This window comes from Anneissia japonica, unplaced genomic scaffold (genome assembly GCF_011630105.1).
Source record: "Anneissia japonica isolate Jap-2015-1 unplaced genomic scaffold, ASM1163010v1 scaffold287995_len52489_cov100, whole genome shotgun sequence".
Taxonomy (NCBI): Eukaryota; Metazoa; Echinodermata; class Crinoidea; order Comatulida; family Comatulidae; genus Anneissia; species Anneissia japonica.
The window spans coordinates 3,832-17,357 of NW_022757723.1; the positions used below are offsets into that span (position 1 = coordinate 3,832).

Consider the following 13,526-nt stretch of genomic DNA (forward strand, 5'->3'; position numbering starts at 1 on the left):
TAAACCATTTCTTTTTTCAAACTATAATTTTTATTATGACTAAAACCTTTTGTTTTTATTGATTTACAAACTAGTGAATCTTTTTTTTTTATTATGAATAGCGATCCCCTTTTTTTTAATTATGAATAGCGAACCCCTTTTTTATTATAAATAGCGAACCTCTTTTTTTAAATTATAAATAGCGAACCTCTTTTCTTATGAATAGCGAACCTCTTTTTTCATTATAAATAAATTATGAATTATGAATAGCGAACCTCTTCTGATATTATGACTAGCAAACCCTATAATTAATGGCCCTTTAATTATATTATGAGTAGCGGACCATTTTTCTTGATTATGACTAGCGAACCTTACTCTTTGTGGTCCTTTTATTAAATTATAACTAGTGATCCCTTTTCTTGATTAAGACTAGCGAACCTTATGAATAGCGGTCATTATTTTTTATGAATAGCGAACCCTTTTCTTCATTATGAATAGCGTCCCTAATGGTATAGGGTAAGCTAATGTTATGAATAACGAACCTTATGAATAATGAACCTTATGAATAGCAAACCTTATGACTAGCGAGTTTGACCCGCGGTGGTAAGGTGTGTCGAATCGAATAGGTTGAAAATGTGTGTATTTCTATTTGTATAATAATACAACCTTTACTTTATGCTAGGCTAGTTTAGATCTTATTACTATAATCGTATTTAGATAGCAAAATGGAATTTTAATCCATCATGATAGCACTTCTTGAGCTAGCACTACTAGCACTTTCTTTAGAGGTTTGGCCCCAGTGACAGGCCCTTGACCTACACTACTACTACTGGCCTAGGATAGCTCGTGTCAAGGCTGAATATTTTCACAATATTTACTCGTATTTTTTATCATTTAAATTTGTAGATGTTTATAAAGAAACATTCTCAAATGAACAATGAGTTTTAATCTGGCTACCTAGCATACATACAATTACAAACAAGAATAAATCGGACTCGATACACCATTTCACCATTTCTCCCGGCGGGATTTAGACCTAATTAGTCTAGTGCAGTTATTATTACTACATACTTGGCTTAGGCATTAATTATTTTAAATGTTCAACCCCAAAAAATGGACCTAGGTTATGTCTAGTGGACCTGGTTATAGCATAGTCAAACACTTTTTTTTTCAACCATACATTCAATACACTATAGGTATTGTTGAGTCTGACTGGCCCCTCCTACTTAGTGCCAATGTTACCACCATGATTGATGTCCTAAGTGATTTATTTGACAATAACCTTCCTTGCTACAGTGCTGCATAGCGTTCTCTACCTCTCATTGGTCTGTTTATTATTTTGGGCCTTGGACTTTACATACCTGGTTTGGTCTTTCATTTCATATCAATGATTTTATTCATTTAGTACTGTAGGTAATTGTAGCAGACAATATGTTTTTGTGTGTTTTGTGTGTTGATAATAGTGATTTAATTTCATGTTATCACATTAAAAAAATAATACCTTCAATTTTAATAATCTTTATTCATCTAACACGAAACAATTATAAATAGTGGTGGGCTATTAAATGTGATATATTTAGTGAAATTAGTTTAAAAATCTGTTTTTCTGTTTTAGCAATTTTATTGGGTCATAACTATTATAAAAATTAATAATATTTTTTGTATTTTTTTGAACAGTTGTTCGACGAGTTGGAGAGACTAGGACCACAAATTGAAGATCCAAATAAGGTAGAAGAAATGTTCCTGAACAACTTAAAAATCTAGTGAGAAAAGTGTTAAGCTCACAAAGTATGAATAGTTTCTCCTGGTCAAGAAAACTTTAGCAGGTTGTTTGAAGAAATCTGAACAGACCCACAAATAACTTGTAAGTTGCACAAAAATATGCTAACATAGCTCCCTTAATAGAAAAAATACTATTTGACTGGTATAATTTGCATGACTCAGCAATTTTCAAATTTAAATTTTTGTTGAGAGTGTTCTTACACTTCGATCTTTTGATATTGTTCTGCTTTAAGTCATCATCTATTACAACTTTAACATAGAGTTATTCTTAAAGTAGATATACTTTTAAATTTACTGTGTCATTTGTAAAATGCTATGATTTAATTGTTAGTTATATTTATTCATATAAAATGTATGTGTTTAAGAATGTAATATAATTGTGAATACAATATTTTGTTCCTTTGCTGATGTAAGCCCTAATATGCAAACCTAATTCCTAATTGACCACTTATAGATATAAATTAATAAAATATATGTATCTCTTTATTAAATTTTCAAAGAAACAAAGGCCATTTTCAGTTGACAGAGAGGGATTCGACTTGAGGTGTTACAGTGTGCTGTGTCGAATTCTTGATAGAAGCAATATTCACTATGGTGTATACTGTGTACACGTTTAACTCGGTATACCAAACTGATTAACCAGAGACTGTTTTACATGTTGATCAGCCAAATTAAAGGAAGCTTTTGAACCTTATTGCTACTACAAACAGTGCATAATTTTGTTTTCAAGAGGCTTGTACAGTTTGAAAAAAATGCTGCAGTATTTCTTTTGAGATTTTGAGTAATAGTATTACTAACATATTTTATAGTCATTACTAAATTACTGGCAGAAACATTTTCGTTAATTTGGATGAGCATCTTCCAATATATTCTTTCCATTTTTAGAAATTAAACTAAAATTTTTCTTTTATTTGACTTTATATTAAAATTAAATAAAATAATTTTATAAAATGTTTTAAAAGTTAAAAAGTCATTTTTCCAGACAAAAAAATATTAAATGTATAAAAATATTGTAATAAACCTAATAATTTCAATTTTATTGTTCCACACAATTACAAAAATATTATACATAGATAGCAATTAACAAAAATAACAAGGATAAAAGAAATTGTGTGGGAGGCATAATCATTTATATTATACAAATACTGTGCTTTATTAAAATAAAATGAATGAAATAACTTGTCTGAATATTTGTTGTTGAGTACATAAATGAAACGAAAACAGATGAAAATTGACTTAACCGACTGACCAGATATGAAAATTCAATAAGGATGCTTTACGTTGCGTAGTGATTTGAACTATTTTTACTTAGTTAAAATAACTGTCCTCCTGAGTACTGAGCTGAAAGTAAACTTATAGTTGGACTTGGTAAACTTTACTATGTGCATAGTACAAGGCTTAGTGATTGTAACTATCTAAATTAGTTAGTATAACTTTTAATTAACTAATCTATCAAGTTATTTTAATTAAATAAATTTGTTAATTTAACTATTTAAATATTTACTAGTTTTCTAGTTAAATGAACTTTTAGCTCAGTACTCAGGAGGATAGTTAGGTTCACTATCTAAAATTGTAAACTTAACTATTATAATAGATAATACTTCCCCACCCCCATACTAGATACAAGATACAATTCAACTTTATTGTCAAAAGATATTTTTGTAGATAACATAGAATCGTTTATAAAATGTGATAAATATCAATTAAAAATTCTCTAGTATTATAAAAATTGGAGTTTGTGTTGTTATCTTCTTAAGTTTTAATTTAAATTACAAGCAATGTACAATGCTGAATGTCTGAAACGGTTTGTCGATATTTTGTGTTGTTTAAGTCTAACCCTTCCCGATCTATTTACAATAATGTCTGAGTATAATGAATGGGATGAGTCTTGCATAATTAAATTAAATTTCTTAAGTATAACATTTTAAAGATATTTTCTAAAGGCTTCACATCTGCTCCAATCACTCTGCCAGCCATGTTAACAATTCTCAATAGTTTATCTTTACTGTCTATGGTGATGAGAAAACCAAATAATAATACAATAAGAAAGGATTGACTGAATTTCCGTGAATAGTTTTATTTTTCCTTCTGAAGTCGACAATAACTTCCTTAGTCTTCTTGGCATTTATTACGAAAAAATTCTCCTTACACCATACAATAAAAGATTCAACATAGTCATTAAACAAGGATATGTCAGTTTTTGATATTATACAATTATACAAGTGCCGTCAGCAAACTTAATATTAAATGCTTTACTTGGATCAATATTACTGCAAAAATCAAATGAGCATAACGAGCAATGACGACAGAACACACCCTTGTGGTGCCCCCGTATTACAAGTCTTCAACAAATTAGATACACTACCCCTAAATTTAACAATCTGTGTCCTTTCATATAGGAAGTCATAGATCCAAAGGTTAAGTCGTGCGTTTATTCCTAGATTTGTATAACTTCTCAGTAAGTAGATGGGTCCAAAAGAACATAACTGACATTTTTAGTGAAATTGAGATATAAATCCTAGTAGGGTCAGTGCATCGTGTTACACATGGTGCCAAAAAATAAGTAAAAATGTGTCCCCCGGGCTAGGTATGGGCATGGACAAAGGGAATTTCAGAAAATTTCCAAGGCAGAAGGACAAATGCAAAGATAGGCTGTGATACGCTGAAGTTTAACGATATTTCAACAACCAACCAATTAGAAGCAAGTTGTTTTTCTGGTTACAATGAATGTTGCTTGTTAAGTTTTATTAGTTTGTATTATTCTAACCATTTGTGTACTCACAGCTGTGCAACAGGCTGTTTCCCTCAAAGCGGAAGGAAAGTTATTCGAATAAATCCGGATGCGAGTTGGTATTGTGAAATATGTCGGTAGTATGCGCTTATCTTCCTTCCAACCATTCATACAAAAACAAGCATTCAACTGAGACAGCATCCATTTATATAGGCCTATCTTTATTTATAAATTATAGTAAAAAGAAAAAAAATGCTGTCTGGGCCTTTGGTATGTGCCACTGTCAAAACGGTGATTCCAAATACATCAAGTACTAAATTAATTTTCTACTACCCAAGACATCAACGACAAACTTTAACATATTAAATACAATTTTGGATTGCACATTTAAAACACGATTCAAGACAACAAATTTACTAAATGAGATTTTTTTTTTTTATTACTACTCTGTTATTGAAAGTTTTTTGTGGATTGCTTTTTTGTGATGTTGATTAATATACTGTAATGTTAAATAATATAATAATAATAATTATTATAATAATAATAATAACAATAATAATTGTAATAATCATAATAACAATATTATTATTATTATTATTATTATTATTATTATTAATATTATTTGCGTCGACGAAATTTGGTTTCAATATTTTTTTGAAAATGAAATAGGCCTAAAAGAAATCAAAAAGAAAGAAATTTTTTCAACTATAGTGATTGAGTTATTTGAAATTTTGTTGATTTTCATAAGTAAGTATGCTAGTCAAACATGATAAGTCTGTTTAATTTATGCTATAAAATCTTGCCTTACCTTGAATTGAATACAGTTTAATACATGGAAATAAATCCGTCGGAAAGATTAACTGTTCCCTGGTTAACAAGAAATTACAATGGCGAAGGGGGATAATTCAAACGCTTCATTAGCAAATAACTACGGCAAAAGGCACAACTTCAATGTTCATCCAGCCAGCAAATAACCATAACAAATAGGCACTAATACTATGTTTATTTATAGCAAATAACATGACAAAAAGGCACAACCACACATATTACCCGAGCAGCTGTGCAACAGGCTGTTTCTTTTATAGCAGAAAGGCATACAGATCTTCAATCGATTGGTACACACATTGATCATGTGTATGTAAATTTGTCTAACATTGTACAGAAAGTTAATTTTCACCTTGTGATCATTGGCATGGACCATGATGGTAGCCATGTTATTTAGATGAGTATTGACAAAGGTTCACTTCCACCCGGATACTTTTTTTCAGTATTCCAAAGTCGATGTTGTAGAATTTGTTAATTTATTTTCAAAAAAATATCATGGAACGATTGCTTTACCAACGACGATATTAGTTCTACATGAGGACTTTTTAAGATCACATTTTTGGATGCTATAATGAAGGTTGTTCCTAAACGTAAGGCAAGAAATAAACCTAACAACCATGGATCAATATTGACATCATAAAGAGTCTAAGAGAAAACATAGGCTTTTCAAGAGTGCCAAGACAACTGTGTATCCTGACTAAATGACTCCATTATAAAATATTAAAAAAATTAAATTATAGAGGATAGTAATATTCGGTCGATTCAATTATAGAAATTATTATACTACTATAATGATAATAATAACAATAATAATGAAACAAAATCCTCTATAATGAATGATGTTAATTCCAAAAAAACAATAAATAAATAAAACAGTAGTATGACTTATTATTATTATGTTAAAAAATCACCCCTCACATATTTTTTATTTAATAATAATAAATTCCTTTATTTTAAATCAACCGATTTTTAATCACTGTTGTTTTTTTTTTCTATAAGCGAGAATTGATTTGTTCATTTTTATTTAATTTATATGTTGTTGCATTGAAAGAACAAATAAATAATGAGAACAAAAAATTGATTATCACACAACACATTGAGAGGAAATAATTGTAAATATGACCAACCTGCAGATTCACTTAACATTGTAATATAACCTAGACTTCAGTATGTAGTATGCAAATCTGTGGAATACACCCCGTACATTAAAATAATCAACTAAAGAATAGAATTAACATTCAGTACCACTTTTAAAATGCCCTTAATTTTACATGCCTACTTTTATAAATGTTAGCAATGGTACGACAAGCTGTTTAGATGTCTTAAAAGGATGTTACTTTTTGGTTTTCTTTCACAAAACAGAACAGGTTGCTACACCCTCGTTTAATACATAAGTAATAAATAATGGTCCAAAAAAAGTGAAAAGAAATAGTCGTGACAACGGTCGTACAGGCTACTTAGCTAAAACCAAAAAAATGTAACTTTATGTCAACATATACATAGAAATTCAAGGTAAAATCGATGAATAGCTTTACAAAACATGTGGGCGAATTAACAGTTGAGCGCTGCTAGAGACAAGGTCTCCCATTAACCCAAAGCTTCGAATAACTCCACCAACGAACTGCCAGTAAAATGTCCCATAGTAAAATGTTTTATAGAATTCTATAGAAAGTCTATAGACATTTATGAGTTTTTATAGACTTCTATAGAAAATTGGATCAAAGAATTATCTCTCTATATAAAACCTATCCATTCTCTTTTGAGATAGTTCTATAGAAAATTTATCCAAGATTTTTTTCTCTATATAAGACCCATCTGTTCTCTATAGAGATAATTCTATAGAAATATAATTCTATAGAAAATTGATCCAAGATTTTTTCTCTATATAAGACCCATCCATTTTCTATAGAGATAGTTCTATAGAAATATAATTCTATAGGAAATTGATCCAAGATTGTTTTTCTCTATATAAGACCCCATCCATTCTCTATAGAGATAGTTCTATAGAAATACAATTATATACAGAATTGCTTAGAAAAATATGTTATAGAAAGAATTCTATTTAAATTCTATACAAATTATAGATTTAATTATATATTTTCTCTTTCGATTTTTTAAATATAGTGTCTATAGAATTTTATATTTTTTTAGAAAAATCCTATAGAATTCTCGTTATATTTTCTATTTAATTTTGAACGATATTGGATAAATTGTTCAGAAAGTCGTTAGAAATTAAACAGATAAATGTATAGAATGTATAATACAATTTCTATAAAGTTATAAATGGATTTTTATAGAATTAATTTTTTTACATCGTAATTGGGGATTTCAATCAAAATTCTATACATATTCTATATACGTTTTACAGTGTTGACAGATTTCATAGGAAATAATAGGCCTATGTAAATGTCGTATTGTATTGAATGTTATTTTATAAATTTATGAAAATATTATAAACAACTCTTCAATTTTAAAATTATCTGGATTTTATCAAAATCATATGCCTGCACTTTATCACAAAACATAAATCGATTTCCATGATGTTTCTAGCAAACAAAATAGAGCATGAATATTCTAATTAGGTAGCTCTGAACCAAACAACAAACACATCGCGTTTCACGTAAAAAACGAGAAAACAAAGTTCGAAAGCTTTCTAAAATCAGCCTTTTTGTAAGAATATGAAATGTTTGAATCTTGATATTTAGGACCAACATTATTAAATGTTATTTTCCATAGGCCTCTTTGTATTCTAATTTATATGTTTATAATTTAGCTGACTCTGAGAGTCTCACTACGTGCAGAATATGGCGCACTGATATCCCATGGTGGCACAACAAGCGAGTGAGTGCGCCACTAAACAATAAAATAATAGGCTGTACGTGCCCTTTGAATATCAGAGGTACAGGCCAGTACATACGTGTGTAGGAGATGGTTGAATTACAAAACGCATGACCAAGTTTGTTGCGATAGCATTTCTCTTCATTAATGGATTGAAAACGAACTATATGTACTCGTGATCCGGTATTATGTTTCACACTCATCATTCATATTGTTTTGCAAGGAAGAAAATGAAGGTACCTCAGCCTAGGCAGGGCCTAGGCTATAGGCCTAGTCATAGGTAAACCCTAGCCAACTGGCTGGGCTTCTAGCCAACTGCCAAACCTGTGTAAAGTGATAGCTCCACGGTCAGTGATGTTCTCACACTGGCAGTCTCAGTGCAACTTGTCAACTTATAATAATAATAAATAATAATAATAATAATAAGATTTATTAAGCGCACATCTCCACTAATGTGCTCAAGGCGCTTGTGAAAACCATGAAAAAGCTTATCCTTTTAAACTAAAGGCTACCAGAAAAACGACCATAACCCACATCACTGCTTCCGTTTACCAGCAATTTAAGGTGCAAAGACCGGCTAGTACATAACTCACAGGTGTTCTCAGTTTTGTGGGCATCCAACTAAACAAATTAAAGAACAAAACAAAAAAATCAATTAACAATAAATTAATTTCCTTGAGCAACAAAAAATAGATGTGTTTTCAGAGCACGTTTGAACAAAGATTTCGTGATGGCACATGCCACTAGTAAGTGTCTATTTTATTATACACTAAACTTCACCCCTAGGCCCTAGGACTAGGCTAGTCATAAGACTTAGTCCTAGCCATAAAGTAGTTTTGCATGTTTATTTTATTACATTTTTATAATAAACTTTCCCAAATCTATAATCTATAATTCTAATTATATCTTCTCAGAAGTGCTGCAGCGGTAAAACTTTCTATGTTGATCAAGTTGAAAGATATGGCAGCTGATTTCAAGAACATTGTCAGTGATGATCTGAAGTAATATCAATAAAGTTTTAGCTGATTGTTATAAATAAATACTTCATAACTGGCTGTGCAATACAATTGGAATGAGCAAGAGAAGAGAAAAAGTGGCATTGCAACAAGTTAATCTAGATATTTTATATAAAGGCATTTTATTAAAAGAAAGTTGGAATTATGTACATCTATAGAAACCAAATAAAGTTCTAAAGAAACTTTATACAGTAGATGATTGTTTTGTTGAGGTTCTAAAAATATTCTTTAGAGTTTCTATCAACATTCCAAAGAACCATATAGAGTTTTAATAGAATTCTATTAAGACATCATTTGAATTCCTATAGATTTTTCTACAGAAACTCTATAGGTCAGCTTTTAGAAAATTACATAGAATCAACCTATAGATACTCTATAGAATTCTGATTTATTTTTATAAACATTCTGTAACTTTATATATGTATTCTTTAGAATGTTTATATTTTTCTATAAAATAATCTCTATGGAAATACTAATAATTCTATAGAATTTTTAACAGAAATTCAAAAATCCTGTAGACATTTTATAGAAACCTGTGTATTTTTCTATGAAAATTCTATCAACTTTCTATAGATTTTTTTTTCATAATGGTAATTTTCTATAAGTTTTTCTCTATAATTCGTCTAACTTTCTATAGAATTGTATGTGAATTCTATAAAAGTCGATATAATTATTTCTATATAATTTCTATATAAAAAAAGTTCTATAGTAATTGTTGTAGTTCTATAGAAAATAAAAATGCTTCTAAAGAAACTCTATAAAATTTTGTTTTTCTATACAAATACTATAAATAAATATAAGTAAATTATATAAATCTTTCTTAGAATTTTTTTTTCTACAAAATTTCTTTAGAGGTTCTAAGAACACCCTATAGACCTATTCCTGCCTTATTATTGTTAGCCTAATTACTGCCGCTGCAGAGGAAATTAAATTGTTCCTAACCTTTCCATCATGCTCAGTGTTTCTCGCTGTAAAGTGACTTGTGATTTTTCAATTAAATAGCTAATTAAGCTGTGAAGTTAAGTTGAACATAAGGTACATGCTCGATTGTATAAACTTCCGTTACTTTATGTTTTTTAATGAATACATTAACATATTTAATAATTGTTTACCCCGGAAGAAAGTGTTGCAAATTTGTGTCCCATAGGCTATGATTATCAAGAACACGAAATATTACAATTTGCTGGGAACTAAAATTCGTGCTACATTGGCCCTATTTAACATTTTTTGTTTCATACATGCCTCTTATATAAATTCAGACATTTTACAATATGCCGACGATGCCGTTCACTACAGGGCCTTCAGATCTCAAAGTGATGGAGTATCTCTACAAGATGATCTGGATGCCGTAGTTTATTGATGCATGCTCTGAGAATAAATTAAACCTTAACTAATATCTCTGCTGATAAGCCTAGGCTTATCAGCAGTTGAGATTCTGAGAAAGTTAAGTGGTAATATCAAAATAGAGAAACAATAGTTAAGGCCAAACCAACTCGACATCCTAAAAACCTAAATGGTATATGTACAAATAAACAGTCAGAAAATATATACTTGGCATATTCGACCTAATTTGCATATTGGGCATGTGACCGAGGTGTTATTTGTAGAATTTCATTCTCACATGTGTTTATACATGTTTATTTAAATAAAGAAACACATTTATTTGCTATTTCTTCCACTTTTAAATGCTAGAATGCCTAACCTAAACCAATAATATACAATTTTTAACAGACAAAAAATCATAAATAAAAATTGAGTTTTTGCCCCAAAAATATTATGAAAGTAAACCTAATGGTCATATGATCAATGACCTTCAATAGTACATACAATTGGATTCAGATAGGGCAATTTACCCTTGATGTATATCACATATTTTTATTTTTTTTTATTTTTAAATGTTAGAAATAGTATAATTTCATTATACTTAGCATGTATATGGTTTCAGTCTTCAGTTTTTACGATCATAATGGTCTAAATATCTGTTCATTTAGTATATTTATATAAAAATATAGTAAACACAAAAATATCAAATTTTGACAAAAATATATATATATAGGCCTTTATATATATATATATATATATTATACATATATATATCTACACGTATATATATATGTACACGTGTATATATATATACAATATATGTACATATATATATACTGTATATATATAATATATATAAATATAATATATAATATATATAGAGGTACCTCAATATATATATATATATATAAATATATATATATATATATATATTTCATAGGACTTTCTTCGTTGAAAAGCTACAGGGTAGCCTACGATGTTCCAGCATGTCCTTATTAAACACTGTATATGTACCTTTGATGATTTATATTAGCAAGACACAGGGATGGAAAGTGTCTTCGGATCTCCTGATTGTTTTTAACTGAATTTTATGGTGTTTTCCTTTGTTAATTTTGGTGTGTTTTCGCGTACTGTTCTTCTTGCTCAGATTCTGTCTTCCTGTTGGTTTGTCCTGTTTTTGAGACTGATTTATTGAATATTATTTATAACTTGTTCACTATAACCTTCTCCTGGACATACGTGAGTTGACATACCAAGCATACCAAGCATACCGTCACCGTACTGCACTAGTTACAAAGCACTGTTCTACTCTATTATAATCATGATCACAAGATGCCTAAACGTTTTGTACGTGAATGCTCGTAGTATTATAAGAAAAATTCACGACCTGCTAGCCCTTGTTGAGACTGAAGATCCTGACATCATAATTATAACTGAAACCTGGCTACAGGAGGACATTTCTGATGCCGAGCTTGGATTGTTGGATTACACTCTTTACCGCAAGGATAGAAATAGTATAGGTGGTGGTGTGTTAATCGCAATACATAAGAATGTTTAATTAAGGGCCGTTCTTGTTCTACTCTCTTGTCGTCAGTGATTCACCATTGGTCTGCAATTCTTGACTCAAGATCCCCTCCCCATATTGACGTAGTGTTTCTAGATTGGAGCTCTGTATTTGACCGGGTTGATCATTCCGCTCTTGTCGCTAAACTTTATAATTATGGATTTTGTGGCTCGCTCTGAAGGTGGCTTCATTCTTTTCTTATTGGGCGCTCTCAAACTGTTCTTTTTCGGGGTCAATCTTCTCCTGTTGCCCTGTGACCTATGGGGCCCCCCAGGGGTCAGTCATCGGGCCTATTCTTTTTAATTTATTTATATGTGACCTTCCTGATACTATCCAATCTTCTATCCCTCTTTATGCCGATGACACTCTTCTTTTTCGTGCTATTTTCTCTTCTAATTATGAAGCCATCCCCCAGAGTGATCTCAACCATGTTTGTAGGTGGAGCGGAGGGTGCTCCCGAACAAATGTTGAGTAATGCGAATCACTCGATCAACTAGTCGAGCACAATCTCTAAAAAGTTATCACATCAATGAGGCTTGCCTTCAGCTCACTTCTACTCACAAGTACCTTGGTGTTAACATTGCATCTAATTTATCATGGGGTGCTCACGTTAATGATGTCACTTCCAAGGGTCTGAAACTTCTTGGCTTTATTAAGCGAACTTTGAAATACAATCACTCTGAAGCCTTTATCAAATTATATAATTCCCTCGTGAGACCAATTTTAGAGTATGGAGTACCGAGTTGGTATCCATTTCAAGCTGGACATTTGAAATCTATTGAAAAGGTTCAGAGAAAAGCAACTCGTATGAGCATCCCAAATGAACTCAGATCTGTGTTAAGCTATGAGAAGAGATTAGTTAAATTTAACTTGATCTCTATGAAGGCGAGATACGATTTCATTCTTGTAGCTTTTGTTTGTAAATGCCTTTATCATGTGTATGATTTAAATTGTTTGGAATTTGTTAAGATCAACACAAGACACTCTGATGATTTGCGTTTTAGGCATGCCTTTGCCCGAACCAATGCATTTAAATTCTCTGCTTTCAATTATTTTCCCATTGTATGGTAAACTCTTCCACTAGAAGTACGTGATGCTGCTCTCTTTAACATTAACTTATTTCTCAGAAAGCTAAAAGAACATTTTTACAACTGAGAGAATTTCAGATATGCCTATGCCCAAGTCAAGCTAAAAGTGAACTCTATTACTTAATTTTCTCTTTTTAGTGTTTGTTGGTTTGTAAAGTGGGGGCAGGGTTTGGGGGTGGGTGTTTTCCTATTTCTGATCAAATTTTTTGTGTACTTTTTTATTTGTTTGTGTGATTGTTTAATATTTATAATAATTATTAAGCTGGTAATTGTAATTAAAATTATTGTAGTTATTATTATTGTTGTTATAATAATAATAATAATAATAATAATAGTAATAGTAATAATAAAAATAACAATTATAATATAAGTAATGAACA

The 13,526-nt window shown here is 30.3% G+C and overlaps 1 long non-coding RNA gene across 1 annotated transcript; it reads left to right on the forward strand.

Annotated features, from left to right (window-relative positions):
• The first annotated feature begins 567 nt into the window (after window positions 1-567).
• On the forward strand, window positions 568-2,730 carry LOC117124869. The gene is made up of 3 exons (XR_004448033.1): window positions 568-614; window positions 1,657-1,843; window positions 2,262-2,730. It is a non-coding gene; the product is annotated as an uncharacterized LOC117124869 (long non-coding RNA).
• Window positions 2,731-13,526: the final 10,796 nt, after the last annotated feature.